Below are 9,386 nucleotides of genomic sequence, written 5' to 3'. Positions count from 1 at the left end.
TCCACAATTCATGCACTCGCTATTGCTTGTGTAAAAGCTGAAGCCGCAAAAGCCAGAGCAACCTTTGCTGAGCAGGAAAGGCAGGGGGAAAAAAAGAGAGAGCACGATTAGAGGCCAAAAAGGTGCAGCAACAGGCATGGTTAGAGGCTGAGAAGGTGCAGCGACAGGCAACATTAGGGGCTGAGAAGGCGCAGCAACAGGCAAGATTAGGGGCTGAGAAGGTGCAGCAACAGGCACAATTGAAGGCTGAGAAGGTGCAGCAACAGGCAACATTAGGGACTGAGAAGGTACAGCAACAGGCAAGATTAGGGGCTGAGAAGGTGCAGCAATGGGCATGATTAGAGGCTGAGAAGGTACAGCAACAGGCAAGATTAGGGGCTGAGAAGGTGCACCAACAGGCACAATTGAAGGCTGAGAAGGTGCAGCAACAGGCAAGATTAGGGGCTGAGAAGGTGCAGCAACAGGCAAGATTAGGGGCTGAGAAGGCGCAGCAACAGGCACGATTAGAGGCTGAGAAGGTGCAGCAACAGGCAACATTAGGGGCTGAGAAGGTGCAGAAATAGGCATGGTTAGAGGCTGAGAAGGTGTAACAACAGGCACGATTAGAGGCTGAGAAGGTGCAGCAACAGGCAACATTAGGGGCTGAGAAGGTGCAGAAATAGGCATGGTTAGAGGCTGAGAAGGTGTAACAACAGGCACGATTAGGGGCTGAGAAGGTGCAGCAACAGGCAGGATTAGAGGTTGAGAAGGTGCAGCAACAGGCATGATTAGAGGCTGAGAAGGTGCAGCAACAGGCACGATTAGAGGCCAAAAAGGAGCAGCAACAGGCATGATTTGAGGCTGAGAAGGGGGAGCAACAGGCATGATTAGAGGCTGAGAAGGTGCAGCAACAGGCAAGATTAGAGGCCGAGAAGGTGCAGCAACAGGCACGATTAGGGGCTGAGATGGTGCAACAGGCACGATTAGGGGCTGAGATGGTGCAGCAACAGGCACGATTAGAAGTTGAGAAGGTGCAGCGACAGGCAAGATTAGAGGCTGAGAAGGTGCAGCAACATTAGAGGCTGAGAAGGTGCAGCAACAGGCAAGATTAGGGGTTCAGAAGGTGTAGCAACAGGCACGATTAGAGGCCAAGAAGGTGGAGCAACAGGCACGATTAGAGGCCAAAAAGGTGCAGCAACAGGCACGATTAGAGGCCAAAAAGTTGCAGCAACAGGCATGATTAGAGGTTGAGAAGGTGCAGCAACAGGCACGATTAGGGGTTAAGAAGGTGTAGTAACAGGCATGATTAGAGGCCAAAAAGGTGCAGCAACAGGCACGATTAGAAGCTGAGAAGGTGAAGGAACAGGCATGATTAGAGGCCAAAAGGGTGCAGCAACAGGCACGATTAGAGGCTGAGAAGGTGAAGGAACAGGCACGATTAGAGGCTGAGAAGGTCAAGGAACAGGCACGATTAGGGGTTGTAATAATAAATTAAAACTCATAAGTTTCCCACATGAAAAGTCAACCTTTCACCCTTGAAAGTGCATAAACCAATTACCTTTCCATAATCTACAAACATATACCATAATCTCATATAAACAACATAATGTCCATCAAAAGTCCCAAAAAAAAGTCCAAAAATTAAGGTCCAGAAATCTATAAAATAATAAATTGTGCAAATAACACTCCTCACTTCTTCAATCTTCCAACTGTGACAATGTCCAAATCTTCCCTTCAATCCAAAAAGTACCTCAAAAAAACAAACTAGATATGGTGCATTATCTTTAAAATCAATAAATGTGATAGCATGCAACACACTAGTGACATAACATCACACATGTGAAGTGAAAAAAACACACAACACACCACTTAGCTAGTGGTCCTGTGAAACCACCACTGCAAACGTGACAGTCTACAGAACACACTAAGTGATCAGTGACAAATGGTGTCAAATACGTGCCACTCCACGTGTAGGATAAATACAATTACCCCCTTGAACTTTGTGCCACATATAGTTGCCTTCACTGGGGGTATATCATCCTTGACAGTAGTAGACAAATAAGAACTTCCTCACACAATGACGGGCATCGGGATACCCGTTCCTCACAGGACAAATGGGAGCAGACTCAGTGGAGTAGTATAAATGGTAACATAATTTATTAATAACAGCTTACATGGTAAAATTGCCGTCCATCCTCGCTGGTCTCCGTACTCTGCTGAGACCTTCTCCAAAATGGCCGCTCTGCACCTTCCGGCCTAGCGTCTGACGTCACGACTCTGACGCGTTTCGTCACTTCCGACTTTTTCACAGGCAAGCTTGTGAAGGTGTAGCAACAGGCACGATTAGAGGCTGAGAAGGTGAAGGAACAGGCACGATTAGAGGCCGAGAAGGTCAAGGAACAGGCACAATTAGGGGTTGAGAAGGTGAAGCAACAGGCACAATTAGAGGCTGAGAAGCTGAAATGTGCAGCAAGAGGAGATGGAGAGAGTACAATACGAAGTGTCCTTGGAAATGCAGAAAGCCTCAATAGAAGACACTTAAAGAAGAGGTGTCCAGCCCATTGTACAACAGCTACCCTATAACATACAAGAGCAGTGGACCACACATGGCTCCAAATACATCATGTCCCTTCCAACCCTTTCTCTGTTCATGTGGACTTTGTAAGCCAGCAAGATAGAACAAGAACTGATCCTAGTTTTGCCTCCACAATGTCATGTCCTGCTCCTACAGGACAGAACCCTCACAAACCCCCAGTAGCAGTACCCAAGACTAACGTGACTCCTCCAGATTCCTTTCACAGGTCTACCAGCTCCTCCAACTCAGAGACAAAGGTCAAAGATCCTGGTAAGTAGTATACCTTGCACAGGAAGCCACATCCTCTTCTAAAATGCAGAGCCTTCAGAGAAACATCAACGGAGGATCACAAAGCCTTCCTGGAGGAGAACATCATCTGCTACAAGTGCTGCTCATCAACATCTCACTTTGCCCAGGACTGTAAGGTCAACGTAGAATGCACAGAATGTGACGGCTCAGATCACAACCCAGCTTTACACCCAGGGCCGGCCCCATGGACTGGGATCACTTCACAATGCACAGAGATCTGTAATGGAATCATAGGTGGTAGGCCCTGCTCCAAAATCTGTCCAGTCAGAGTTTACCCGGCAGGCCAAAGGAACAAAGCCATTAAGCTTCATACAATTTTTGATGATCAAAGTAAATCGTCTTTAGCTAGCTCAATCGTCTTTGGTATATTCGGAATTAAAGGTTCACACGTTCCCACCTCCTTTAGAAATTGCGCAGGGATGGTGGAGATGGCGAGGAGGAGAACATCTGGCCACGTAGTCAAGTCTATTGATGGACAAACATGACTGTCCTTAACAACACTTTTTGAATGCTGTCAGATCTCTGATCATAGGTCTGAAATTTATATGCCAGTTGTAGAGGTTCTTCACCCGCACTTGATACCAGAACTTGATCCTCAGGCTGAGATAGCCCTACTCCTTGGGAGAAATATGTTACAAGTCCATGATGCTAAAATCAGTGGTCCCCACAATACTCCCTATGCCTGGAAGTTAGACCTAGGATGGGTCATTATAGGAGATGTCTGCCTAGGAAACACACACACCTGTTACCAGCACGCTTGCAAGTACATTAGTGGACATCCCCTCTTTTTCCAGCCATGCCACAACCATTTCCTCAAAAAGGAATTTCCATACACTACCCACTTGCCTTGTCCCTTCCTAGGTCCCTCTAGTGACAACCTTGCCTGTGACAGTGACCAAGACCTTTTAGGGTGCACAGTCTTTCAAAGAACAAAAGAGGACAACCAAGTGGTAATATCTACTGAGGACAAACTCTTCTTGGAAGTAATGGAGCAGAGACTAGTCAAAGAAGATGGGTTGCACCTCTTCCCTTCAGAGGCAACGCTGACCTAATAACAGAGAACAAATACAAAGGCGTTTCTCTTCTCTTCAACGTAATTTATAAAGAATGCCGGAGGTGAGAGGCCATTTCTTTTCTTTCATGGAGAACATCTTTGAGAATGGTCAGAATGCAGAGATAGCCTTCACTCTTAAAGACTCTGAGGAGCGCTGGTACCTACCAATACACCTGGAGTATACCACCCCAGGAAGCCGGGTCAGATCAGAGTAGTGTTTGACTCTTGTGCCATATTCGAGGGCGTCTCCCTAAACAATGTCCTCCTGACAGTTCCAGACCTCCGTAACCAACTTTTGGGGGTGTTATTCCACTTTCACAGAGGCTCTCAAAGCTGAAATCCATCAGAAGTTCCATTGGTTCCTTGTCAGAGAGAAAGACAGAAACGTCTTGAGATAGCTTTGGTTCAGAGATAATGACCCCTCCAAAGACTCCATTGAGTACCGCATGAGAGTGCACATCAATGGCAACAGCCCTTCTCCTGTAGTTGCTATCTATGGATTCAGATGTTCTGCTCAGGAGGGTGAACCTGAGTATGGCTCAGATGCCAGACAAGTCATAGAAGAGGACTTTTATGTAGATGACTGTTTAATATTTCTACCTTCCAATGAGTCTACTAATAAGAGCACAGCAAAATGTTAGCCTGCTCCAACCTCAGGCTTCACAAGATTGCCTCCAACAGTAAAGAAGTAATAAAACCTTCCCTTCCCAAGATGACTATGATGGTCTAAGACGGGTAGGCACTCAGAGCCACAGGACTTCAAGTTCCATCATGCCTCTGCAAGTCATAGCTGTAACTGTCAGTTTTGTAATCTTTGCAATGCATCATGGGAAATGTAGTTCCACAACAGCTAGAGAGCCGCAGGTTGCCTACCCCTGGTCTAAGAGATAGGTCTCTTAGACCAGTGGTTGGCAAGCCGCGGCTCGCGAGCCACATGCGGCTCTTTATACTCTTTAATGGGGCTCTTCTGTGTGCCGGGCACCCGCTCCCCTCCCTCCTCTCGGGTGGCCGCCCCAAAAGTCAAGACTCTGCAGCTAGCCCAGCAATGGGCAAACTACGGCCCGGCGGACCTTTTAATCCGGCCCGCGGAGCGTGGCAAACATTGGCTGTCAGGATGTAGGCGGGGCAGCGTGACAAACTCCTCTCCTCTCACAGTCCGCCCTGAAGACCGGAACGGCGCGGGAACACGGCGAGAGGAACGCGTGGAGCAAAGGTAAGTGAATTGACACAATATGGGGAATTAATTACTATAGGGGGGATGAATTACTATAGGGGGGATGAATTACTATATGGGGGATTAATTACTATATGGGGGATGAATTACTATGGGGGATGAATTACTATATGGGGGATGAATTACTATATGGGGGATGAATTACTATGGGGGATGAATTACTATATGGGGGATTTATTTTCAGTTTTAAAAATGTGGCTCTCAAAATAAATTTCAATCGTGGTTTTGGCGAGATTTGGCTCAGTTAAAAAAAAAAGGTTGCCCACCACTGTCTTAGACCATCAGAGTGGTCTAGGGGACTTATCTTAGGGACAGGCTCTGTACCTGAACAACGCAGTCTTGGTCTGCTATGGGACTTGAAATCGGATTCCTTTACTAGACGTGTGCTGTTCATTTTGTTCCGGATCGAAATTTGGACGCATTTTCCGTTATTCGGAGATTCAAAAGTATCCAAATTCCAATGGTAATGAATTTAAATGAATCCGAAATAAAACAAAATTGGAATTGATTCGAATTCAAAAAACACATTCAAAAACAAATTTGAATTAAAAAATGAGAATAGACTAGAAAATCAAAGAATAGTATAGAAAATCAAAGAATAGAATAGAAAAACAATAGAACAGAATAAAATAGAATATAACTGTCTGGACCGTTCTATTCCTGAAAGCCGTCAGTTGTTGTGGATCAGTGGTAGCTGCCCTTTAGGGGCGAGGAACTCGCAGCCCCTCAAAAATCACTTCTCGTAGCTCCATGCAGAGATGTCTTCTCTCCCCCATAGAGCGGCTCCACAGCCTGCTAGCGCTACCATCCCTCCTGGCTTCTCTGAGGATCTCCCGGGACGAGGATAAAGGATTGAGTCCAGCGCTGTCCTCAGAAAGGTTTTACGCTTGGCAGTCTGTCCCCTTGTAGATCCCAGAGGGTGCTGCTGCACTCACACTGCCCTCCTTTCTCCCTGCTGCTCCAGTCCTTCATCCCCTAAGGCCAGCCCAAGTCCAGCCTGCAGGCTGCCCCCCTTCTCCAGACCTAGGGGGCCCCTCTTAGGCACCGACAGTCTCCTCAGCACTCCTCTGTCAGCCTGACTCCCATATTTATAGGCAAGTCCACCATTCTACCAAGGCCTGGGGATTAGCCAGACCTCCCATGAATATGCAGATTAGGCCTCCACCCCTTCCTGCTGGGATTAGCTGGACCTCCCATGAATATGCAGATTAGGCCTCCACCCCTTCCTGCTGGGATTAGCTGGACCTTCCATGAATATGCAGATTAGGCCTCCACCCCTTCCTGCAGGGATTAGCAAGACCTTCCATGAATATGCAGATTAGGCCTCCACCCCTTCCTGCTGGGATTAGCCGGTCCTCCTGTGAATATGCAGATTAGGCCTCCACCCCTTCCTGCTTACTGACTTCTGGAAGGTCCTATGGTCCTCCTGAGTCAGGAGGAGGCAATAGCACCACAACCTGTTGAGTCATCCAGCTGACCTGAGAAAACCCAACCTCAATCACATGACTCACCCAACTAGCACGAGTCTGAAACATGGATTTTACCTCTGATACACTACACCAGGGGTGTCAAACTGGTGGCCCTCCAGCTGGTGCCAAACTACAAGTCCCATCATGCCTCTGCCTTTGCGAGTCATGCTTGGAACTGTCAATTTTGCAATGCCTCATGGGACTTGTAGTTTGGCAACAGCTGAAGGTCCACCAGTTTGACACCCATGCACTACACTATTCTAGTAGCACACTACAGCAAAATAATAGAATAGAATAGAATAGAATACAAAGAATAAAAATTGTGAGCTGCTCTAGGGTGACGTGAGTAACGATCAACACATGCACTGTGAAAATTTCGCACAAAAATAAAAATTTCCAATCTGGTCACGCGACTATTCACACATCCCACATACCTCCCCAAACATGTATGGATCGTGGATTATGGATTATAACAATCGGAATATTGTTGAAGCCGTTTGAATTATTCCGTTCAAAACTTCTAATTCCATTTCTGAATAAACGAAAAAAAATCCGAAAACTAATATAATAAAATGGAATTAGGCAAATAATGAATTCACATTCAGACCGGAACTGATGTTTTCATGTCGAAAAAAATCCAGTTTTGATGCTTCATCCCCTCCAGTTTGGGTTTAGTTCAGGTTCTGTACCAAGGAACGTCCTTCCGGGGGGTTACTAGAGACCCTTCACTTGGAACGCATAGGTCAGAGCTTACCTGCTGAGGTCATGCCGCCGCTTCCGATCTGGAATGGTGGCCATACATGTAAGTTCGGCCACAAGTTTCTTGATCTGCTAGTCAGTGGTGACCTTTAGAAGTGCGACTTTTAGGGCTCGTTCACACTTGCATCAAAATGTGGCAATGGACGCTTTTTTAAAAGCACTCTGAACGCCGATCACAGCCTCTGTACTAAACAGAATGGTCACCTTACAGCCCTGTTCATCCCCCATGTCACTTCCTTGGTGTCTCTGAAGCCTCCATAGAAGTCGATGATAATGCTAGCGAACAGCACCTGCAGCATTGGAGGGGCTTTTATTCAGCTTGGCTTTGTTTTGGGGGTATTTCAGGAATGAGATATCCCAGGATGCAACGGGAAACCGGAAAGGCGTCATCAGCAGTCACTTTCGGTTCAAGTGTATATATACTGGGAGTGTCTGGTGCAGACGTCACATCTGGTGTGCAGTGTGGAGCAGCAGGAAGGTGAGTGGGGTCCTGACTGGAGCAGAGCAACTAGCAGGCGGCACACATGGTGTGCAATAGGGGAACACTATAGTGGATGGTGAACGGGACTGGAGAGTGAGGACTGAGTAGCAGAGGATCAGCACAGCTGAGGGACCAGAGCGGGAGAAACTAACAGATGTCACATGTGGTGAGCAGTGTGGTAGCAATATAGCAGTAGGTGAGTGGGGACTGGAGAGAGAGGATCAGCAGAGGTGGGGGTTACTACTGAGTGGGGAATCAGAAGAGCTGGGGGTTACTACAGAATAGGGAATCAGCAGAACTGGGAGTACTGCTGAGTGGGGCATGAGCAGAGCTACCAGGTACTAATGTGTGGGGGATCAGCAAAGCTGGGGGTTCTACTGAGTGGGACATCAGCAGAGCTAGTAGGTACTAATGTGTGGAGGGATCAGCAGAGCTGGGGGTACAACTGAGGTGGGAATCAGCAGAGCTACCAGGTACTAATGTGTGGGGATCAGCAGAGATGGGGGTACTACTGAGTGGGGAATTAGCAGAGCTAGCGGGTACTGTGTTGGGAATCAGCAAAGCTGGGGGTACAACTGAGGTGGGAATCAGCAGAGCTAGCAGGTACTAATGTGTGGGGGATCAGCAGAGCTGGGGGTACTACTGAGTGGGGAATCAGCAGAGCTAGCGGGTACTGTGTGGGGAATCAGCAGAGCTGGGGGTACGAGTGAGGTGGGAATCAGCAGAGCTTGCAGATACTAATGTGTGGGGGATCAGCAGAGCTAGCAGGTACTAATGTTTGGTGGATCAGCAAAGCTGGTGGTTACTACTGAGTGGGACATCAGCAGAGCTAGCAAGTACTAATGTGTGGGGGGATCAGCAGAGCTGGGGGTACAACTGACGTGCGAATCAGCAGAGCTAGCGGGTACTAATGTGTGGGGGATCAGCAAAGCTGGGGGTACTACTGAGTGGGGGATCAGCAGAGCTGGGGGTTACTACTGAGTGGGGAATCTTCTGAATGAGTACTAAGCTGGGGATCTGCTAAACAGAGGTACTAATGAGCTGGGGGTCTGCTGCATGGGGGTACTACTGAGCTGGTGGTACTACTAAGCTGGGGATCTACTGAACAAGGGTACTGATGAGCTGGGGATCTGCTGAACGGGGGTACAAATGAGCTGGGGGTCTGCTGCATGGGGGTACTACTGAGCTGGTGGTACTACCAAGTTGGGGATCTGCTGAACAGGCATACCAATGAGCTGGGGATCTGCTCAACAAGGGTACCGATGAGCTGGGGATCTGCTGAACGGGGGTACTACTGAGCAGGGGGTGGGGAAGGGGGTTGTGGACCTCCCACTGCTTCAAGAAGTGATCCCGCCCCTCTGATCCCTTTTGTCAGTAAGCAATACCTGGGTTGTGGCTGCACCCACTGTAACGGACTCCTGACACCCCGACTGGGTATCTCCACCAGGGAGCTGCTTCCTCACCGCTGGAACACAGGCCCAAGGTATACGGCTGAGACTTGCACCCAAGGACGAGGACACACACGC

This window comes from Staurois parvus, unplaced genomic scaffold (genome assembly GCF_062004578.1).
Source record: "Staurois parvus isolate SC_StPar_1 unplaced genomic scaffold, SC_StPar_1.0 ptg000874l, whole genome shotgun sequence".
NCBI lineage: Eukaryota > Metazoa > Chordata > Amphibia > Anura > Ranidae > Staurois > Staurois parvus.
The sequence above is the reverse complement of the archived record's forward strand: the minus strand, read 5'-3'. Positions refer to the sequence as shown.